This window comes from Sminthopsis crassicaudata, chromosome 3 (genome assembly GCF_048593235.1).
Source record: "Sminthopsis crassicaudata isolate SCR6 chromosome 3, ASM4859323v1, whole genome shotgun sequence".
NCBI lineage: Eukaryota > Metazoa > Chordata > Mammalia > Dasyuromorphia > Dasyuridae > Sminthopsis > Sminthopsis crassicaudata.
This window is the reverse complement of record NC_133619.1, coordinates 523,933,648-523,956,795: the sequence shown is the minus strand read 5'-3', so window position 1 is coordinate 523,956,795 and position 23,148 is coordinate 523,933,648. Positions and strand designations below refer to the sequence as shown.

At 36.1% G+C, this 23,148-nt stretch overlaps 1 long non-coding RNA gene across 1 annotated transcript in view; it reads left to right on the top strand.

Annotated features, from left to right (window-relative positions):
• The window catches only part of LOC141559787 (uncharacterized), a 135,963-nt gene extending 113,109 nt beyond the window's left edge, over positions 1 to 22,854 (top strand). Inside the window, exons 2-3 of the long non-coding RNA XR_012487551.1 lie at positions 19,677 to 19,874; positions 22,550 to 22,854. This is a non-coding gene — a long non-coding RNA (uncharacterized LOC141559787). The remainder of the gene's footprint in view (positions 1 to 19,676; positions 19,875 to 22,549) is intronic.
• The last annotated feature ends 294 nt before the right edge of the window (positions 22,855 to 23,148 follow it).

Genomic DNA, 23,148 nt, shown 5'->3' with positions numbered 1-23,148 from the left:
ACAGGTTCATACATATACTCACATACAAGATGTTATTTACATTTCTATATGCATGTACATATATTGTCAATAAATAAAAATTCATTCAACAGTTGTTATGTGGCAGACATTGTGCTAAGCACTAAGGAAACAAAGAAAGACAAAAAAAACCCCCAAAACTTAACCTTGCCTTCTCTCTCTCTCTGTCTCTCTCTCTCTCCCTCCTCTTATTTTGTGTGTCTGAGGCAATCAGGATCAAGTGATTTGCTCAATGTTTCTGATAAAGGTCTCATTTCTAAAATATATAAAGAACTGTGTCGAATTTATAAGAATATAAGTTATTTCTCAATTGATAGATAGTAAAAGGATATGAATAGACAATTTTCAGATGATAAAATTAAAGCCATATGTAGTTATATGAAAAAATGCTCTAAATAATTATTGATTAGAGAAATGCAAATTAAAGCAATTCTGAGATACCACTTCATATTTCTAAGATTGGTTAATATGATAGGAAAAGATATCACAAATGTTAGAGGGGATGTGGAAAAATGGGATATTAATGCATGGTTGGTGAAATTGTGAACTGATCCAACCATTCTGGAGAGCAATTTGGAACTATGCCCAAAGGGCTATAAAATTCTGCATACCCTTTGACCCAGAAGTGCCATCACTGGGCTATATCCCAAGGAAATTTTAAAGGAGATAAAAGATCTCACATGGGCAAAAATGTTTGTAGCAGCCCTTTTTGTGGTAGGAAAGAATTGGAAAATAAGGAGATGCTCATCAATTGGGGAATGGCTGAGCAAGTTGTGGTTTATCAAGTTAATAGAATATTATAAAAATGATGAAAAAGATGATTTTAGAAAGACCTGGAAAGATTTGTAGGAAAATGAGGATATGCTCATCATTTAGGGAATGGCTGAACTAAGTTGTGGTTTATCAAGGTAATAATACCTGGAAAAAAGACCTGGAAAGATTTGTATGAATTGATGTTGAACAAAATAAGTAGAATCAAGAATACCTTTTATACAATAACAGCAAGGATGTACAATGATCAACTATGAAAGACTTAGTTCTTCTCAGTGGTTCCGTGATTCAAAGGAATCCCAATATACTATGGACAGAAAATGCCATCTGCATCCAGAAAAACAAATAAGGATACTTAATGTAAATCAACACTTGCTATATTCACTTCTTGTTTCTTTTTTTTTTTTTTCTCTCCCCCACGTTTTTTCCCTTTTGCTCTGATTTTTCTCTCCCAATATAATTCATAAAGTAATGTGTATTAAAAATAAATAAATTTACCAGAAAAAAGGACATAATTTTTTAAGATTCTAGATCTCATTTTCTAGTTGGTTGATGTTCTTTATATAATCTTCTTGGTTCTCTTGGATTATTTTTCTTCTTATTTTATTTTATTTTAGTTTTTCCTCAGTCTCTCTCATTGTATTTTTAAAGTCTTTTAAAAAATCTTCTATGAATTATTTTTGGGCAAGTGACCATTTGTTACTCTTTAGTGTAGGAGAGGCTTTTTTTTTTTTTTTTTAATTTCAGTATCTTCCTCATAAGAGAAATCTTAGTCTTCCTTGTTCCCATAGTTACTTCTTTTGGTTAGGTTCTTTTTCCTTTGCCTGCTCATTTTGTGGCAGATTGTTGGTATAATCACCTGAGGTGTGAGGTAGGAGTATGGTGCCTCTGGCTTCAGGTCCTCCTTCAGTTCTCCTCTCTGGCTTGAAACCCAAAACCCCAAACTCTATCCTCCTGTAAATGCCTACATCTAGAAGTATCTCTGCCCCACTGCTTCTCATCCAGGAATTGCTCAGCAGTAGAGCTTCCCTGAATATTCCTCAACTCAGAGGCCCAACTCCTCACAGTGTCTAGGAGGTGAAAATTCCTGTGGCTGAGGCTGAGGTTCTCAATTTACCTAAACCCAAGATTCATTACTTGCTGTTTCAGCAGAACTAATGTGGAGGTGTTTACACTTCATAGTGGCCAAACTTAGGTTATCTTTCTTTGGATATTCTCTGATTATCCCAGCAGGACCACCATTCTGTTCCAATTCTTATTTATTTTTAAGAGCTCTAAATTTGACCTGAAAGGTAATTTTTTCTTATTTATGGGGGAAATCTGGAGAGCTTGGAATTTTCTGATTTATTCTATCATCACAAAATACTCATTTTTCTAATATTAAATCATCCTTGCATCCCAAAATACTCTCCTTTGTCATTGAACCATTCTTGTATCCCTGTAAATTCCCCTAGATCAAAATGAATAATTTCTTATATGAAATATTATAGTCCACTACATGAAATGTTGTTTTATATGAGTCAATGGTTTTGGCGTATAGTTTTTTTTTTTTTTTGTTGTTGTTTTTTTTTTGTTTTGTTTTGCTTTGTTTTGTTTTTGTTTTTCCTGTGTTTTAACTTTCTATGGTTTCAATATTAGGATACTATTTGTCTCATAAAAATAATTCTGGTAGGATGCTTTCTTTCTCAGTTTTTTTTTGAGAATAATTTGTGAAGTATTGATGCTACCTCTTTTATAAAGCTTGTGTAAAATTTTCCCAAGAATTCATCAGGCTCAGGAATTTTATTTTCTTTTGTCATGCCTCCTTAGCTAGATTTATTTCCTTTTCTGAAACTGGATTATTTTAGATTTCTATCTTAAATCAGCACAATGGATAGAACCCTTGGCTTGGAGATCAACCTGAGTTTAAATCTGATCTCATACTATATGACACTACATGACTCTGGACAAATCACTTTGCTACTGCTATAGTTTCCCCACCTATGAAATTAATATATCATAGCACCAATCTTGCAGAGTTGTTGTGGAAATCAAATGAGAGAATTTTTATAAAAAATACTTAGTGTCTAACTCATAGCAATCACTATATAAATACATATTCCCTCTCTTCTATTTGGTCACCTGATACTTTGGGAATGTTATGCTTTTGAAGATACTCCTCTATTTCTTTTGTATTCTTAGTTTTGTTAACATATAAATATTCATATTATGTTTAGAATATTCTTTTTATTTCTTCTGGCTTGATGTGATTTCGCAGTCATCATTTTTTTATTAATTTTATAATTATAAATTTTTTTGACAGTATATATGCATGAGTAATTTTTTTTTATAACATTATCCCTTGTATTCATTTTTCCAAATTTTCCCCTCCCTCCCTCTACTCCCTCCCCTAGATGAACAGGCAATCCCATACATTTTACATGTGTTACAGTATAACCTAGATACAATATATGTGTGTAAATCCAATTTTCTTGTTGCACGTTAAGTATTGGATTCCAAAGGTATAAGTAACCTGGGTAGGTAGACAGTAGTGCTAACAGTTTACATTCACTTCCCAGTGTTCCTTCTCTGGGTGTAGTTGTTTCTGTCCATCATTGATCAACTGGAAGTGAGTTGGATCTTCTTTATGTTGAAGATTTCCACTTCCATCAGAATATATCCTCATACAGTGTTGTTGTTGAAGTGTATAGTGATCTTCTGGTTCTGTTCATTTCACTCAGCATCAGTTGATATAAGTATCTCCAAACCCTTCTGAATTCATTCTGCTGGTCATTTCTTACAAAGCAATAATATTCCATAACATTCATATACCATAATTTACCCAACCATTCTCCAATTGATGGACATCCATTCATCTTCCAGTTTCTAGCCACTAGGAAAAGAGCTGCCACAAACATTTTGGCACATACAGGTCCCTTTCTCCTCCTCAGTATTTCTTTGGGATATAAGCCCAATAGCAGCAATGCTGGATCAAAGGGTATGCACAGTTTGATAACTTTTTGGGCATAGTTCCAAATTGCTCTCCAGAATGGCCGCATTCTTTCACAACTCCACCAACAATGTATTAGTGTCCCAGTTTTCCCACAGCCCCTCCAATATTCATCATTATTTGTTCCTGTCATCTTAGCCAATCTGACAGGTGTGTAGTGGTATCTCAGAGTTGTCTTAATTTGCATTTCTCTGATCAGTAGTTATTTGGAACACTCTTTCATATGAATGGATATAGTTTCAATTTCATCATCTGAAAATTGTCTGTTCATATCCTTTGACCATTTATCAATTGGAGAATGGTTTGATTTCTTATAAATTAGGGTCAGTTCTCTATATGTTTTGGAAATGAGACCTTTATCAGAACCCTTACCTATAAAAATATTTTCCCAATTTGTTACTTCCTTTCTAATCTTGTTTGCATTAGTATTGTTTGTACAGAAACTTTTTAGTTTGATGTAATCAAAATCTTCTATTTTGTGATCAATAATGATCTCTAGTTCTCCTCTGGTCATAAATTCTTTCCTCCTCCACAGGTCTAAGAGGTAGACTATTGTCTGTTTCTCTAATCTATTTATGATCTCATTCTTTATGCCTAAATCATGGACACATTTTGATTTTATCTTGGTATATGGTGTTAAGTATGGATCCATATCTAATTTCTGCCATATTAATTTCCAGTTTTCCCAACAGTTTTTTTTTTCAAATAATTAATTTTTATCCCAAATGTTGTTATCTTTGGGTTTGCCAAACACTAGATTGCTATAGATGTACCCTTTTTTGTCCTTTGTACCTAATCTGTTCCACTGATCGACCGGTCTATTTCTTAGCCAATACCAAATGCTTTTGGTGACTGCTGCTATATAATATAACTTTAGATCAGGTACATCTATACTACCTTCATCTGACATTTTTAAAAATTAATTCCCTTGCAATTCTCAACCTTTTATTCTTCCATATGAATTTTGTTGTTATTTTTTCTAGGTCATTGAAATAGTTTCTTGGGAGTCTGATTGGTATAGCACTAAATAAATAGATTAGTTTGGGGAGTATTGTCATCTTTATTATATTCGCTCGGCCTATCCAAGAGCACTGAATGTCTTTCCAATTATTTAAATCTGATTTTATTTTTGTGGCAAGTGTTTTGTAATTTTTCTCATATAATTCCTGACTTTTCTTTGGTAGATGGATTCCCAAATACTTTATACTCTCAACATTTGTTTGGAATGGAATTTCTCTTTGTATCTCTTGCTGTTGCATTTTGTTAGTGATATATAAAAATGCTGAGGATTTATGTGGATTTATTTCGTATCCTGCCACTTTGCTGAAATTTTGAATTATTTCTAGTAGCTTTTTAGCAGAGTCTTTGGGGTTCTCTAAGTATACCATCATGTCATCTGCAAAAAGTGATAGTTTGATTTCCTCATTTCCTACTCTAATTCCTTGAATCTCTTTCTCGGCTCTTATTGCCGAGGCTACCGTTTCTAGTACTATATTGAATAGTAATGGTGATAGTGGGCAACCTTGTTTCACTCCTGATCTTACTGGGAAAGGTTGTAGTTTATTTCTATTGCATATTATGCTTACTGATGGTCTTAAATATATGCTCCTGATTATTCTAAGGAATAGTCCATTTATTCCTATACTCTCAAGAGTTTTTAGTAGGAATGGATGTTGGATTTTGTCAAATGCTTTTTCTGCATCTATTGAGATGATCATATGGTTCTTATTAATTTGATTATTAATATGGTCAATTATATTAATAGTTTTCCTAATATTAAACCAGCCCTGCATTCCTGGAATAAATCCTACTTGATCATAGTGTATTATCTTGGAGATGATTTTCTGAAGTCTTTTTGCTAATATCTTATTTAAGATTTTAGCATCAATATTCATTAAGGAGATTGGTCTATAATTTTCTTTCTCAGTTTTCGATCTACCTGGTTTAGGTATCAGTACCATGTCTGTGTCATAAAAGGAGTTTGGTAGGACTCCTTCATCCCCTATTTTTTCAAATAATTCATATAACATTGGGGCTAATTGTTCTTTAAATGTTTGGTAGAATTCACATGTAAATCCATCTGGTCCTGGGGATTTTTTCCTGGGGAGTTGATTAATAGCTTGTTCTATTTCTTTTTCTGAAATGGGACTATTTAAGCAATTTATCTCCTCCTCTGTTAATCTAGGGAGCCTATATTTTTGGAGGAAGTCATCCATTTCACTTAAGTTATCAAATTTATTGGCATAAAGTTGGGCAAAGTAACTCATTATTTCTCTAATTTCCTCTTCATTGGTGGAAAGATCCTCCTTTTCATTTGTAAGACTAACAATTTGATTTTCCTCTTTCTTTTTTCTGATCAAATTTACCAAAGGTTTATCTATTTTATTGGCTTTTTCATAAAACCAACTCTTGGTTTTATTTATTAATTCAATAGTTTTTTTACTTTCAATATTATTGATTTCTCCTTTTAATTTTTGTATTTCAAGTTTAATTTTTGGTTGGGGGGATTCTGATTTTTTTTCCTAAAAATGTTTCAAATATCTTTTCTTTTTTTAACACTTAGCCTGTTATGCATGATTAAGTTCAGATTTGTAGAATAGGTTACCCTGAACTTCACCTGAACTCCATTGCTCTTCAGAACACATCACTCCATTCCCTCCTACATTTTTTGGTGGGTGCAGAATAGTTTTACATTATTGGAATTTCTTTTCTTTTCTATTTGAAGATCTTTTTTTCCTAATTGCTTGCAGAACTTTTTGTCTCTGAATTGAGTTATTAAATATTTGATCACTGTGTCTTAGACATTGTAGCTTTTTTTTTTTTCTTTTTCTTTTTCTTTCTAGAATCAATCTTTGAATTCTTTAAATTGGGATTTCTTTTTTTTTTTTCTCTCTTTTTTTTTTTTTTTCTTGTTGTTGTTCTGAAGTCTGGATAATTATCATTTATTATTTCCTACATGATGGTAATTTTTTTTTTCCTGTAGTGTTCTTTTGAGAGATCCTCTATATATTCTGTCTGTTATCAGTAAATTTTGTTTGCATAATGAGCACCTTTTATTTTATTGTTATTGTTTTGTTTCTCTTCTTCTAGATTTTCTTTCACTTCTGTGTATTTGCATTCTTAATCTATTATTCTCTCTTTTGGTTTTTTGGTAAGACTTGCACTTGTAGAGTTCAATTTTTCTATTCTGATCATTATTTTTGCTGTTCAGGCCACAAATTCTGTTCTTATAATTTTCATTTCTCTTTTGAACCACTCAGGAATAGCTTGTTGTGATTTTATTTTCTCATGTTCCATAGGTTCTCTGTCTCAAATGTTAAATCCTTTTCCTTTGTTTTGGAGTATTTATTCATGGATACCCAAACTTATTCATTAGAACATCTAAAGGCCACACACACACACACACACACACACACACACACACATTTCCCCCCCTGTTGTTAAAGGTTTCCCTATTGATTTATCTGCTTATGTTCAAGGTCTTTGAGCATACAATATTTAATGTCCTCCCTGGTTCCTACTCATATTAGAAGACTTCAACATAGCTATTTAATCTCCCTCAAACAGTCTAACCACTCAGTTCAGCAAACTACTCACTTCCTTAATCTATTCCTGCACCCTTCCTTAGCCACTCAAAAAGGCAGTCACACCCTTAATCTTGCCATAATCCACTCTACATTTAAGAATTCTCAAATTCCTTTATCCAACCATAATCTATTGAACTTTTCACTTCCCCTGCCTTCCCTTACCAAACCCTATTCTTAGTCTAAACCATGACCTACAATCTCTTAACCCATCAATTCTCTTCAAGGCCATCTCTCTATACTAGTAAATCTCTTCTCTCTTCCCATTTTCAGACCTTGGTGAACCAATTAAATTCTACATGATCCTACCCTTGGGAATCCTTAGACCCCTTAACCTCATTTTATCATTTTGCTGATTATACCCAGCCAAGCTTCCTCTTTGGATCACTTTCACTCTTTACTGCCTTTGTTATGCATATGTGCTGCTGAAAAAGGTGAAGAAAATTATACAACCACTTTGAGTGGGTCCACATAAATATGTTATACAATCCTTAATGATGTTGGGCAATCCTACTATAACCCCTTTATCAAGTCATTATTCTACTCTCCAATGACTCTTCCAATCCTTTTCAAACCTATTGCTCCCCTCCTCTACCCTCTCAACTGAGAGCCTTGTTTTATATTTTGCTAAAAAAACCTTGAAGCTAATTTCTGTGAGCTCCCCCATCTCCTCTCTTCTTCATCTCCTATTACTCAAATGCCTTCTGCTACTATTCCTTCTTCACTACTTCCATGATGAAGTAATCCTATTCCTTACCAAGGAAAACCCTTCTATTAGATCAAGTAATCCTTTTCATCCCCCTCTGTTATCCCCACTCTATCATATATTTTCAATCTCTCCCTTTCTAATATCTCTTCTTTTACAGCTTAAAAGCATACTCATATCTTTCTCATCCTGAAAAAAACAAAAAAAACCCCAAAAACCCCCCACTTGATCCTTTCATCCCTCCAAATCATTGTCCTATGTGTCTTCTGCCCTTTGTGGCTAAACTCTTCAAAAAGGCTTCTATATAATAGGTGCTTCTACTTTCTCTCTTCTCAATTGCTCCTATTCCTACATCTAGTCTAATTCCATTGAAACTTCTCCCTCCAAAGTTACTGATGATCTCTTAATGTCTCCTCTCAATCTCTCCTTGACTTCTCTGCAGCCTTTGACACTTTTGATAACTTTCTCCTTCTTGATACTCTCTTCTCTCTGCGTTTTTGAAACACCTGGTTCTCCTACAAACGGAGAATGCTTTTGCTTAGTTTCATTTTTTGGATCTTCATCCAGATCATATCATCTAATTGTCAGTGTCCCATAGGGCTCTGTTCTAGACCATCTTTTCTTTTCCCTCTGTATTATTTCATTTTGTGAAAGTGCTTTCATGGATTTAATTAGCATCTCTATGTTGTTGATTCTCAAATTCACCTGTCCGGCCCAGATTGTTCTCTAATGCCCCATTGTCTTTCAGACATCTCACACTGAATGTATAGTAGATATCTTAAATCCACCATGTCCAAAACAACATTTATTATGTTTTCCCCTAAATCATCCTTACCCTACCTTCCTAATACTACAGAGGGCAGCATCATCCTTCCAGTCCCTTAGGCTCCCGACCTACAAGTCATTCTCAACTCCTCAGTCTCACCATTGAAACCTAATCTATTGACCCCTTTTTTCCTCTGACCTTGTCACCATTCTAGTGCAGGCTCTCATAATCTCATGTCTAGACTATATAATGCCCTGTTGATGAGTCTACTTGCCTCCAGCCTTTCCCCAGTTCAATTCACCATCTATTTCAGCTACTAAAGTGACTATTTTAAAGTTCAACTCTTCTACTCAATAAGCTTTAGTCGTTCCCTATTGCCACCAGGGTCAAGTGCATAATCCTCTGCTTGGCACTTAGAGCCCTTTATAACCTGTCACACTCCTACTTATTCAGTCCTCACATACTTTAAACTCTAAAACATAATATTTGATCTAGGGATTCTGGCCTCTTGGTTTATTCAGTGAACAGGACACAGTCTCTCAACTCTGGATATTTTCCCTGGTTGTCCCTCATTCCTGGAATGTTGACTCTTCTTGTCTCTTCTGGCTTGATTTCTTTAAGTCCCAACTAATATCCCACTTTACAGGAAGCCTTTTCCAACTCCTCTTAATTTACATTTCTTTCCTCTGTTTATTTTTTATTCATCCTACATATAGTTCTAATGTGTTCCCTATGTTCTTTTTCTTAAGGCCCCTAGTTCCTTTAACTGATTTTCATATGCATTTCCTATCTCATTTGCCACTTTGGTCACCTTCTTTTGCTTATGTTCCAGGTTACTAATATCTTAAAACTAGAGTACCCAGAAATGAATACACTACTTTAGCTATGACTTAATTTGTTGTTTTGTATATAATAAACAATCACATTAGGCAGTTTTTGCTTGTTTGTTTTATTTTTTGCTTCTGTATCACAAAATTAACTGAACATCCCTGGTCCCCAGACCCCAGTTCTATGTGTAGTTGTTTGATCTTTCTCAGTCTTGGTTTCTCCTTGGCTTTCTGGACTCAGAATTAAGTGATTTTTCTCAAAGTCACACAAATAGTATCTGAGGGCAGATTTGAACTCTTGGCTCCAGCCTTAATTCTGTCTATGCCTCCCAGCTGCCATATTGCTGCTGTTAGGCTGTCCTCATCTGATATCTAATTTTTTTTTTACCTCTGCATACCACACACTCCAATCTACAAGAATGTATTTTCTAGGGTTTGTTTTTACAGGAAAAGAGAATTTAAGAGTCTGAAAATAACACAGCAGGATAATGTAATTAGGAATGTGGAAAAAAAAAAAACTTTCTTATTTTAGTCTAAATGTTTGGTGGATTCTTAAACTATAGTTTCTAACTATAGTTTACTGGATATAAATTGACCTCTAAAAAGATTCCAGGACCTTTGGCCTCTAGGTAAGAAAAGCAATGTCTTCAATACCCTCCCATTGGCAAGAGGTTTTCTTTCTTGGGTTAATTGGATTAAGACCAATGTCACATTCTAATATGTTAGGCTCATTCTCAGCGATTGGAAAGGGTCTTGAGTATATGTGTTTTGGCAACATTTTTATTTATTTATTAAGTGAATTGTACCCTCTCCCTTTCCCATGCCAAAAAGACAAGGAGCTCTTCTAATCTTTGCATTCTGTAAGACATAATTAGAGAGCCTGTATACTCATCTCCTCAAAAATAGTATACTAAGACAAGTCCATCTGTCACACCCTCTGCCTTCTGTTACATTCTTACCCTTATTGACTTTCTATGGCCTTTCTCAGCCCCAGGAACCCACCATAAGCTCTCTGAAGTCATTGGCAATTCCTAGATATTATGAGCAGCTAGCCCGTTAAGGGTGTCTGTCTGTAGGCTAGAGCTTTGAGAGGCATATTTGGATAGGAATCTGAGAACCCCAAACAGGGCTTGACTGCTGAGAGTGCTATTTGTTTTTCCAACCTCCATGTTTGGGAAATGGCAGGCTAGGTCACCAACTTTCTCATAAATGGCTCTCTGGCCATACTTTTTGGAAAACTCTTGCTTACCAGCTGTTTCTACACTTTCAGGACACCACAGGACATTTGTTCTCTTGGTTCCTAAACATCCTAGCTACAAGGGCAGGGAAGAAGGATAGGATAGAAACTGTTGAGGTAGAGGCTGGTGAAAGCATAGCCAGGACTGGGCATTGGTAGGTGGCAAGATAAGGAGTGGAATAGCCCTAGGCCTTCTCAACTCTGAGATACCAGGATGGGGCTTTGGCTAGAAGTGCTCCCTCTAAATCTAGTTTGGGAATTGTTGCTTACCATCTTTCTGAAAAGTTAATTAAAAAAAAAAAAAAGCACCAAATGTTGTCATGAAAATCAACTTCAGATGAGTTGCCACAGTGAATAGAATAAGGAATTCTTCCCTAAGTGAATACAAGGATGGAAGAAGCTTCAATTAGTGACTGAATAACATGAGACTTCACAGTTATTCAGGACCTACTATGTATGAGCTACATGCTGGGGGGGGGGGGGCAGTGCACCTCTACAAACTTGCATGTTTTTATTAGTGCTGTTTTTTTTTATATATATTTTTATAATATTATCCCTTGTATTCATTTTTCCAAATTATCCCCCCCCCTCTACTCCCTTCCCCCAATGACAGGCAGTCCCATACATTTTACATGTGTTACAATATAACCTAGATACAATACATGTGTGTAAATACCATTTTCTTGTTGCACAATAAGCATTAGATTCCGAAGGTACATGTAACCTGGGCAGACAGATATTAGTGCTAACAATTTACATTCCCCTCCCAGTGTTTCTTCTCTGGGTGTAGCTACCTCTGACCATCATTGATCAACTGGAAGTGAGTTGGCTCTTCTTTATGTTGAAGATTTCCACTTCCATCAGAATACATCCTCATACAGTATTGTTGTTGAAGTGTACAGTGATCTTCTGGTTCTGCTCATTTTACTCAGCATAAGTTGATGTAAGTCTCTCCAAGCCTCTCTGTATTCCTCCTGCTGGTCATTTCTTACAGAGCAATAATATTCCATAGCCTTCATATACCATAATTTACCCAACCATTCTCCAACTGATGGACATCCATTCATCTTCCAGTTTCTAGCTACAACAAAAAGAGCTGCCACAAACATTTTGGCACATACAGGTCCCTTTCCACTCTTTAGTATTTCTTTGGGATATAAGCCCAGTAGTAGCGCTGCTGGGTCAAAGGGTATGCACAGTTTGATAACTTTTTGGGCATAGTTCCAAATTGCTCTCCAGAATGGCCGCATTCTTTCACAACTCCACCAACAATGTATCAGTGTCCCAGTTTTCCCACATCCCCTCCAACATTCATCATTATTTGTTCCTGTCATCTTAGCCAATCTGACAGGTGTGTAGTGGTATCTCAGAGTTGTCTTAATTTGCATTTCTCTGATCAGTAGTGATTTGGAGCACTCTTTCATATGAGTGGAAATAGTTTCAATTTCTTCATCTGAGAATTGTCTGTTCATATCCTTTGACCATTTATCAATTGGAGAATGGTTTGATTTCTTATAAATTAGAGTCAGTTCTCTATATATTTTGGAAATGAGACCTTTGTCAGAACCTTTGCTTTTAAAAATATTTTCCCAATTTGTTACTTCCCTTCTAATCTTGTTTGCATTAGTATTGTTTGTACAGAAACTTTTTAGTTTGATGTAATCAAAATCTTCTATTTTGTGATCAATAATGATCTCTAGTTCTCCTCTGGTCATAAATTCCTTCCTCCTCCACAAGAGGTAGATTATCCTCTGTTCCTCTAATCTATTTATTATCTCACTCTTTATGCCTAAATCATGGACCCATTTTGATCTTATCTTGGTATATGGTGTTAAGTGTGGATCCATATCTAATTTCTGCCATATTAATTTCCAGTTTTCCCAACAGTTTTTTTCCAAATAATGAATTTTTATCCCTAATGTTGGTATCTTTGGGTTTGTCAAAGATTAGACTGCTATAGATGTACCCTTTTTTTGTCCTTTGTATCTAATCTGTTCCACTGATCTACCGGTCTATTTCTTAGCCAGTACCAAATGGTTTTGGTGACTGCTGCTATATAATATAGCTTTAGATCAGGTACACTTAGACCACCTTCCTCTGAGTTTTTTTTTTTCATTAGTTCCCTTGCAATTCTCGACCTTTTATTCTTCCATATGAATTTTGTTGTTATTTTTTCTAGGTCATTGAAATAGTTTCTTGGGAGTCTGATTGGTATAGCACTAAATAAATAGATTAGTTTGGGGAGTATTGTCATCTTTATTATGTTCACTCGGCCTATCCAAGAAGTGCTGTTTTTTTTAAGAGATATTGACAAATAAGGATTTTTTAGAGGAGGGCAAATGAGACAATAAATGAGACAACAAATGATCCAAAAATCATGCCATAAGAGAAAGTGATGAAAGAAATAAGGATATTTAGCCTGGAGAAGAGAAGGGCAAGGGAACGTGATTGATAGGGGGTGTTATCTATCCTTTGTTGTTCCAATGGACAAAATTAGGAGCAAGGCATGGAGCCCACAGGAAGACAAGGCAAATTTTGGATCTGATGACAAAAACTTCTCCATTCACACTCTCTCCAGCTGCTCATGATCCTACTCACAATTATTTTCCTTCTTTCCTTTAACTTTTTAAACCTCAGGGAAGATTCAGATCTGGAGCTGAGCTCAGGGTGGTTCTTAGCTTTAAATAGACTAGATCAGTCATTTATAACTACTGGGATATTAGCCAGAAGCTGCCAGCCCCAATCTCCTCTGATGTGAAAGAAGCATGGGAAGTCCCCTCCCGGACTCCCCAGGGCCCAGAACTTCAGAAGGAGCTGGAGATAAAGGGGACCCACCTGTGAGCACTGCTTCCCCGCTCTTTAAATGCTGATATGCACACCCTGGGACTTTTGGAAGAGGCAGCCTGAGCAAAGCACAGGCAGGGTCTGTCAGAAGGAGCAGAGAAGCCAGCTTGGGCTGTAATTAACAGGACCTGTAATTGTGGTATAAATAAGGGCCCCTGCACTGACAACTATTGTTATTGAAATGTCATGTTTTGAATGCAAAAGTACAGTTAAAAATGTAGAGAAGCTGGGTGCTATTAATGTATGCAAATATGCTTTAATTAAAGCTCAGCTACCCCTGGCTTAAAGGAGAGAACAAACGGCACTTAAATACTTAAGCAAATGTTATAATGGCTTGTCTGACAGGCCATGATAAATGGTAAGTGACACTACAAACACCTCCTAGGGGAAAAAAAAATCTATCCTTATCCTCTCCCATGGGGGAGAGGTCTACAAAAAAGGACCTTTCCAAAGGGCTCAAGATTCGACCATTGTTGGTTTCTGCTTCTTGTGCTCCTGGGCCCAAATCAAAACTGGGGTCTGCCTCATAGCAATAACCCAGAACCCAGATTTCTCTCTAAAAATACAGGCATTTTTCAGTCTCTGTGCCAACTATAATCTAATATTCAGCTACCCTCTGAATTACTGCTACTGTCCCAGTTTCTTCTCTTTTTTTATTTTTTATAATAGTTTTTATTTACCAGATATATGCATGGGTACTTTTACAACATTGATAATTGCCTAACCTTTTGTTCTAATTTTTCTCCTCCTTCCCCCTCCCCAGATGGCAGGTTGACCAATACATGTTAAATATGTTAAAGTATAAATTAAGTACAATATATGTATACATGTCCAAACAGTTGTTTTGCTGTACAAAAAGAATCAGACTTTGAAATAGTGTACAATTAGCCTGTGAAGGAAATCAAAAATGTAGGTGGACAAAATTAGAGGGATTGGGAATTCTGTGTAGTGGTTCATAATCATCTCCCAGAGTTCTTTTGCTGGGTGCAGCTGGTTCAGTTCATTACTGCTCTATTGGAACTGATTTGGTTCATCTCATTGTTGAAGAGGGCCACGTCCATCAGAATTGATCATCATATAGTATTGTTGTTGAAGTATATAATGATCTCCTGGTCCTGCTCATTTCACTCAGCATCAGTTCAGTTTCTTCTCTTTTAAATATTCTTTTTCTCAGCTCCATCTAGAGTCCAAATATGTTTTTCTGTAAGAAAGAATGCTGGTTGTGGAGATGGTCTCTCCTCTGACACATATTGGTGGTGTGACTCTGGGCAAGTGATTTAACCTTCTCAGTGCTTTTGATGAGGAGTAAACTGAGGGTCTAAATCGAGATGGGTCAGTTCCTTTCAGGATGTCTAATAATCTCCTTCCCAAAGTCCCAATGGGCGGGTCCTTTAGCGAATGAATTTCGCTACTCAAGGCTGTGTAGAAACAAAGTCTTTATTAATTAGAATGGAAACACCGTAGCCGGTGGGCAAAATGGCTGCAAGGTACAAGGCCAATTTTGCAAAGAATAGATTTTTGAGGACTCTTGTTTTATACAAGAGTGTAATCATTCAGATGCAGTGATGTAAGGAGGTTCCGGGGAGTGATGTAAATAAGATAAGGATTCTCTTGTTATCTTTTGGGGACAGACAGAAGTCTCTTCCCGAAAAGGAATTTCCTGCAGGCATTTGGTCTATTTGAGCAGATTAGAATGGGGGATGTAAAACCCCAGCCAGCTCAGATAGCCCAAACTAGTTTGACCAGATCTTGTATCAAAGGTCCAAGTCCCAAAGGAAGTTAGAGATCAAACAAGGAATATCAAGGGGCTACCGCCCTCAACACTTTGGCCAATTCTCTAAGACTAAGTTCTAAGCTTCACATGTGGGCCATGTCAACACTAGAGAAGTCACTTATGTAGACAGCTCTTATTTCTAATCAAAGACTGAATTCAGAAACAAATCACAAGTGAACAAAAACATCTGAAAGAAACCCACCTTGAAATCAATTTATTAAACACCTATTATGTGATAAACATGGACCTTGTTATTGAGGATGCAATGTAAGACCCTACACTTCAGCTTTCCATGACATAATGAGAAAATATCACCTACGTCTCAGTACCTAGCATAACTAAAGCATATGTGAAATTTTACACACTCTTGAAGAAACTCAAGGATGTCTTTTTTATTGAAGTTAGGAATTACTTCTCCACAAGGTGGAAGTTGGTTTAAGCAAACAAATCATTAAAGTGAGCATAAATATATGTAAATAGAACTATAATTCATGACTTTACTAATTCTTCCTTGCCAAAATTGGCATTATAAATATTTGGGTTTTTGCCAAGAAAACCTCAAAGGGGGTCATGAAGAGTCAGAATAACCACAAGAATGTGCAAAGTACACTGGCTGATAGATTCATAATGAAAAAATAAGAATGTCTAAAAGGTATGTTCCTAACTTTTTGGGCTTGTCATCAGATAATGTAGCCCAACAGTAGCATGGTCAGTGGTGCTACTTTAAAAAAAATTTTCTAAGTTATTTATGTAATTGTAGCTTTTTATTTTCAAAATATAAACATGGATAATTTTTGACATTCACTCCTATAAAGCTCTGTGTTCTAATTTTTTTCTCTCCCTTCCTCCCTTCCCCCAGTCAGCAAGTGATCTAATGTTATGTTAAACAAGTGCAATTTCTTTACACATATCTCCACAAATATCATGTTGCATAAGAAAAATCAGATGCAAAAGGGAAAAAAAGGAGAAAAAACTAAAATGCAAGCAAATAACAACAAAAAGAGTGAAAAAGTGTTGTGGTCCACATTTAGTTCCCACTGTCCTCTCTCTGGGTGCAATTGGCTTTCTTCATCATAAGATTGATGAAGTTTAGATTTGGGGTACCCAAATGAAAATGAGATCTAGTGGCAGTGCAAGCAGTTCTCTGTAAAGGAATTTACAGACCCAAAAACCTAGATTGGTAAAAGAGGTTTATTATGGGGATTGGAAGAAGGTTAAAGTCTAATTAAAGGAAATAGGTGAGGAAAAAGAGAGGAGGACACTGGAAACATTCCAGTGGGCAGAGAGTCTTTGGGGTGCCAGGTGGGGTGCCAGGCATGGTGCTGGCATGTTTAGACCCTCTGCAAAGAGAGGGCTCTAGTCTGGTTCTTTTATAATAGGGGGTTTTGGCTACAAGCTGAAGGGGACTTGTGGGTGTAGTCCCAGGTTGGCTCCCCAGCTGAGTTTTAGCAGGGGTAAGAATTTGAATTGAATTCAAGGATTTTGAGACTGAGCTGTCCCACCCAGATAAACAAACAAACAAACAAACAAAAAAAAACTGTTTGTGCTTGGGGTGGAGTTCCTCACTCAGGCAGAATCTAAGAAGATTTTCTCCTTTAATGATTTTTCAGAGTTTTGGGGTTCCCTCTTCAAGACCATTGGAATTGGTCTGAATCACCTCATTGTTGACTTGATCATCATATAATCTTGCTGTTGCAGTGTACAATGATCTCCTGGTTCTGCTCATTTCACTTAGCATCAGTTCACATAAGTCTCTCCAGGCCTTTCTGAAATCATCCTGCTGATCATTTCTTATAGAACAATAATGTTCCATAACATCATGTACCATAATTTGTTCAGCCATTCTCCAACTGATGGGCATCCACTCATTTTGCAGTTTCTTGCCACTACAACAAGGGCTGCCACAAACATTTCTGCACATCCTTTCCCTCCTTTAAGGGTCCCTTTCCCTCCTTTAAGATCTCGTCAGGATACAAGTCCAGTGGAAACACTGCTGGATCAAAGGGTAAGCACAGTTTGATAGCCCTTTGGATATAGTTCCAAATTTCTCTCTAGAATGGTTGAATCAGATCACAACTCCACCAACAATGTACCAGTGTCCCAGTTTTCCCATATCTCCTCCAATATTTGTCTTTATTTTTTCCTTTCATTTTAGCCAATCTGAGAGATGTGTAGTGATAACCAATAGTGCTACTTTCAGGGAAAAGCAGAATGGACGATGGGTCTGACCCAATCTGACAATTTTTGTACCTTTATGCACATGGTCACTAGGTTTTCTAATGTATACTTGATTATTTTTCTTCATGAATGCATTAATAAATAAATGACATTCTGAAGAATAGATTTAATTCAGTTATTGGGGAAATTGAAATAGCTGAACAAGAGCCGTAACTAGCAATTAGTTGTAGCTTTTTATGTTTGAGGTAAACAGCATGAGACAGGTACCCAAATCAACATTTTTAGACAAATTTATTTTTTTCAGTTGAATGGTTGAGTGAGCTACAAAACAGTGGATGCTGTCCAGTACTAGGGGAGGAAGAAAAGGAACATAAGAAGAAAAGTTATTCATTGTGGTGGGGAAAATTGAATGGGGTGGTAAATCCAGACAAGGCTGGCCTTGTTGGATCTCCTCTGTGGTTCAATCACAAGTAACTCTTATCTGATTATTTTTGCTAACCAGGTGCTCAACTAAATTGTTCCCACATTACAGACCAGTCAATATTCTCTACCAATAACCAATCTGATTCTAATTAGTCACCAATAGGTTCTAAACTAAGCCCCATTTGGTCCTTTCCTGACTGACTCAGATCAAATGTAAATAGCAGTCATTTCTGCTTTGTCCAGAAACCCTGAGGGTCTTCCCCTCTTAGGTTCATTCATGTATTTATTTATTTAGAATTTTTTTGTGTGGGGGATTTGGGGGAAACCAGGTGAAAGAAGAGATTATTTTCCTCGATGGCTACCTTGATTTAATCATTGAATGAGTGCAGCCTAGAGCAATCTGAGACCTATTGAAGACTTTAGCTTAAAAAAGGCCAAGGTCTCCCATTTCATCCAGGACCATTTCAAGTTGTCCTATGCTATATCTGACCCCTGGACCCAGATGTCTTTGGTGGGGAAAGTGAGGCAGGTGATCTTGGAAAGGAGGAAGCCCTCCTTCACTTAAATCCAATTTGCTTGCACGTCATGGTGTCACCTCCCTGATGTCATGGTCTTCTTCCAAAATGGACAAACAAGTTTTAGTATCCCTAACTTCCCTAAAGTATTATGTCTCCAAACTAAACAAATAATGATTTTACAACTGAAATAAACTTTGTGTGTGTGTGTGTGTGTGTGTGTGTGTGTGTGTGTGTGTGTGTAGATCTGATCACTTCCACACCAATTGGGTATTTCCACTGTCCTCTCCAAAGCACACATATTTAAATTTCCATTGGTTATGATTTATGAATATAGACTAGATCTGAAGGGAGTGATGATGTGAGAAAATATGAGAGGGGGGAAGGGAGTGGTGATATGATAAAATATGAGAGGGGGGAAGGGAGTGGTGATGTGAGAAAATATGAGAGGGAGTAAGAGACAGACAAGAGAAAGAAAGAGAGAGGGAGGGCAGGGAGGGAGGGAGTAAAGGGAGAGAAGGAGGGAAGGAGGGAAAGAGGGAAGAGAAGAAACATACAAGAAATAAAACTAAGAATCACCCTAAGCTCAGCTCCAGATCAAAATCTTCCCTGAGGTTTAGCAAGTTTAAAGAAGGAAAAAAAAAAATGAAAGTAGAACATTTTAGAACAAAAGAAGTACTTTCTTTTCACATCTCATTTTGCAAAAGGAGCATAGGAAATGAAATAAAGCAATGGAAGGTTTCCCGTGGGAAATGGATTTAATTATAGAACAATTCTCCCCAAAATCTTAAAAATAATTAATACCAGTACCGTGATCTTCAAACACACATGCAAATGTATAATATCCAAATGCTGTAGAAGATAGATGAGAAGGCAAGAAAGGGAGTGAGCATCATAGCAGATTTATAATCCATGGTTTAGAGAGTGGGGAAGGCTAGAATTCCATTTTTTTTTTCTTAAGATTTTGCACAGAATAGTTTGGAGCTGCACATACTTTACTGTTTCAATTAGCAAAGATTACTATTTGTTTTTCTTTCTTTCCAGGCACCAAGGCAGTAATTACTCCCAAGATGAGGGAGCTTTGCAGACTGCTTTCTCATTTGCACGCACTCCCTGAACGAAATACAATAATAAACCATAATGAAATAAAGTTGGTTTGTTGGAGACCAGTCTCTCTAAACAGACAGTCAAAGAGGACTGTGAAAGAGAATTAGTGAGCAACTATTATAAATGGATCATCAGGTAAATTAGCTAAAGCATTTCTCATTTTATGCTAAGGGGTGAGAAGTTCTTTCTAATCGCTTTTCCTAATATACTGATAACCAGAGGATTACTGAGGTTGCACAACTGTACAGTCTGTTATACTGCATGGGGATACAGCTCAGCTGACCAGGACTCCATACTCTATAAAGAGTAAGTTTGCTTTAGAGCAAGGTCCTCAAAAAGGCTTTAACAGTATGGTCAGCTATGGATCCTCCTTGTTCCCCTAGCTTAGTCCCTAGCTTGAACAAGATTATTAAATAATGATGATTTTCTCTTAAGACCTTTTCTATATTATCCTCCTGGTTATAAGATCTATATGAATTTTATTCAACTCAGTTCAATGTGACAAGAACTGAGAGTAAAAAAAAGCAAATCAAAACAAACAAATTTGAAATAATTTCATCCTTAAGGAATTCACATTTTACTACAGAAAAAGAATATACACTGGTAAATAAATGCAAAATATATGCAAAATAAAAACAAGATACTTTAAGGGTTTGGGGAGGACTAACAAATAAAATCTGGAAAGAAACTAGTGATTCCAAGTGATTGATCAGAGAAGAGACAGCCTGTTTTATAAAAGCATGTAGGCAAGAGATGGGATCAGGGATCTAAGGAACAGAATATGAAGAGGAGCAATGTAAAATTAGTCTCAAATGCCAATGTTTCCTATGTATGTGCATTCATAAGGTATACTTCAACTTACATATGTGACTCTGGCTAATGTCTCTTCATTTTCCAGAATGGTTTTATGAAATAAAGATATTCCATGAATTTATGCTGTGTTCCCTAATAATACTGAGAAGAGAGAGGCTATTATCATGGCATCTCCTAGCAATAGGACCACAAGCAAAAGTTCATCTTCAGATAAAGAAAAAAATTAAGGACAACTAATAAATTAGATGGCACATTTTGGGATCCAAAAAGTTTGGAGGACAGGATAGTATGGAGGAAAGCAGACTGGCCCTAGTGTCAGGGAACCTGGATTGAAATCTTGACTTTCCTTGGGCCTCAGTTTCCTTTTTTAAAATGAGATGGCGTGACATCAATTATTTCTTTCAACTCTAAATTTCTGATCTCATAAAATAGTTTTACCTCTTAATTCTGTTTTTTTTTTTTTTTTTAGTTTATCTATCTCATGTGAATATTCCAAGGGAAGTATTTCATAAGTTTTAGTGCAATTTTAAGATTTAATTAATAGCCTGAAACTTCACTAACATTTTTGGGATTAGCCCATATAAAATTGAGTTACCATCATTCTATTGGTTGATTTATAAAAGTAGTTACTTAGAGAACAGACAATAAGAGAATGGAATCAGTTGGGAGTCAGGGGCTAGGAACATAGGAGCAGGCAAGAGGAAATGGAAGAAATGTGGAAAGAGGCAAAGGTTGGGGTCAAGTGTAGGCTGGAATTAGAGATATGCCCAAGACTCAGAATCCAAATATATAAATGGTGGAAGAGTAATGGAGGGGAGGAAGGAGATAAGTGGCTCATTTCACTCCTCTTTGGGTAGGGAAAAGGGCTAGAAGAAGTATTGACAGGACAAAAGGAGAAAAGAAAGTTTATATCTCAGATCTCAGATACTGCAAGGCTGTAGGACCTTCCTACTAGAGAACTGGAGAAGTCTACTAACCTAGATATCTTTAAGTTGTAGGCTCAGGGATCTTCCAGGAAGTTTCTTGCTCTCTCTATTTTTCTTTCCCTTTCCTAAATGATACTTAAAAAAAGCATGCTAATTAGTTGCTAATTAGCAACTGGTGCTAATTAGATCCTGTAGTATTCTACCTTGCTTATAATAGATGTTAAATAAAATTCAGTCAAATATAAAGTTTTTAAGAATGGCACACAGTGCGTACTTACTAAATATTGATTGATTGATTTATAGGGGTTCAATTATTTTTGGTCTTTTTGTCCTCAGAGCCTAGTACAAAATAAGAATTTCAAAAATTCTTATTGTTTTTTGAGAATTGAGTTAAACGCTTTTGAAGAGGGACAAGGTGAAAGGAAAGAGAATAAAATAAACAGAGTTGAAATACAGTTAACAATTTTAATTATGAAAAGAATTTTGAAGCAAGCTTCCCTGATGAAAGCCTCATTTCTCAAATGTATAGGAAAATGAGTCAAATTTATAAAAATATACAAGCCATTCCCCAATAGATAAATGACCAAGGATGAGATCACTTCCCAAAGGGTTATGTACATCCTTTTATATAACAATACCACTACTAGACATGAATCCCAAAAGAGATTAAAAAAGAATAAAAGTATTTATAGCAACTCTTTTCTCCAGGTAAAAGAATTGGAAGTTGAGAGGATACTCACCAATTGGGGAATGGCTGAATAAATTGTGGCATGTGATAATGAAGGATTATTATTATTTTATAAGAAATGATAAACAGAAAGCTGTCAGAAAAACCTGGAAAGTCCCACATAAGCTCAAGTAAAGTGAAATGCACTATACATAGTAATAGCAAAGTTGGGGAATGATCAACTGTGAATGATTGCTTTTCTAAACAATATAATGATCCCAGAATATTGTAAAGAACCTATGGTGAAAAATGCTATCCATACCCAAAGAAAAAACTGATTGTGGCTGCATGCAGACATTTTTTTTTTTAACTTTCTTTCTTTCTTTTTTTTTTTTTTCTTGAAGATTTTATTTTTCAGGGTGGAGAGATCTATGTTTTCTTTTGCAAGATGACTTATGGAAATGATTTGCACAACTTCACATGGGTCTTCTCAATAGGAAGATGTGAGAAGAAAGGATAAGAATCCAGAACTCAAAATTTTAAAAACCAATGTAAAAAATTGTTTTACATGTAACTGGGGAAAATAAAAATATTCAATTGTTAAATAAAAGGCTTGAGTTCAATAAAGGTTTGTTGAATGAAGGATTAGATCAAGGATTCTCAAACTATGGCCTGCAGGCCAGATTTAGAGGGCTGAGGATGTTTATGAGGGCCTGCAGGGTTATGGAAAATGGGCTGAGGGGTGGAGACAAAGTGTGAGTTTTTATTTTTACTATAGTCTGGCCCTCCAATAGTCTGAGGGACAGTGAACTGGCCCCCTATTTAAAAAGTTTGAGGACCACTGGATTAGATGAAAGGACTGAAGATGTTAGTTCTGGAAAAGAGAAAGTTCAGGGAGATAATAATTTTCTTTACATATTTTAGACATTGTTTTATATAAGAGGGATTGGATTTGTATTTTTTGATCTCAGAAGACAGAATAAAGTACAATGAATGGAAGTTG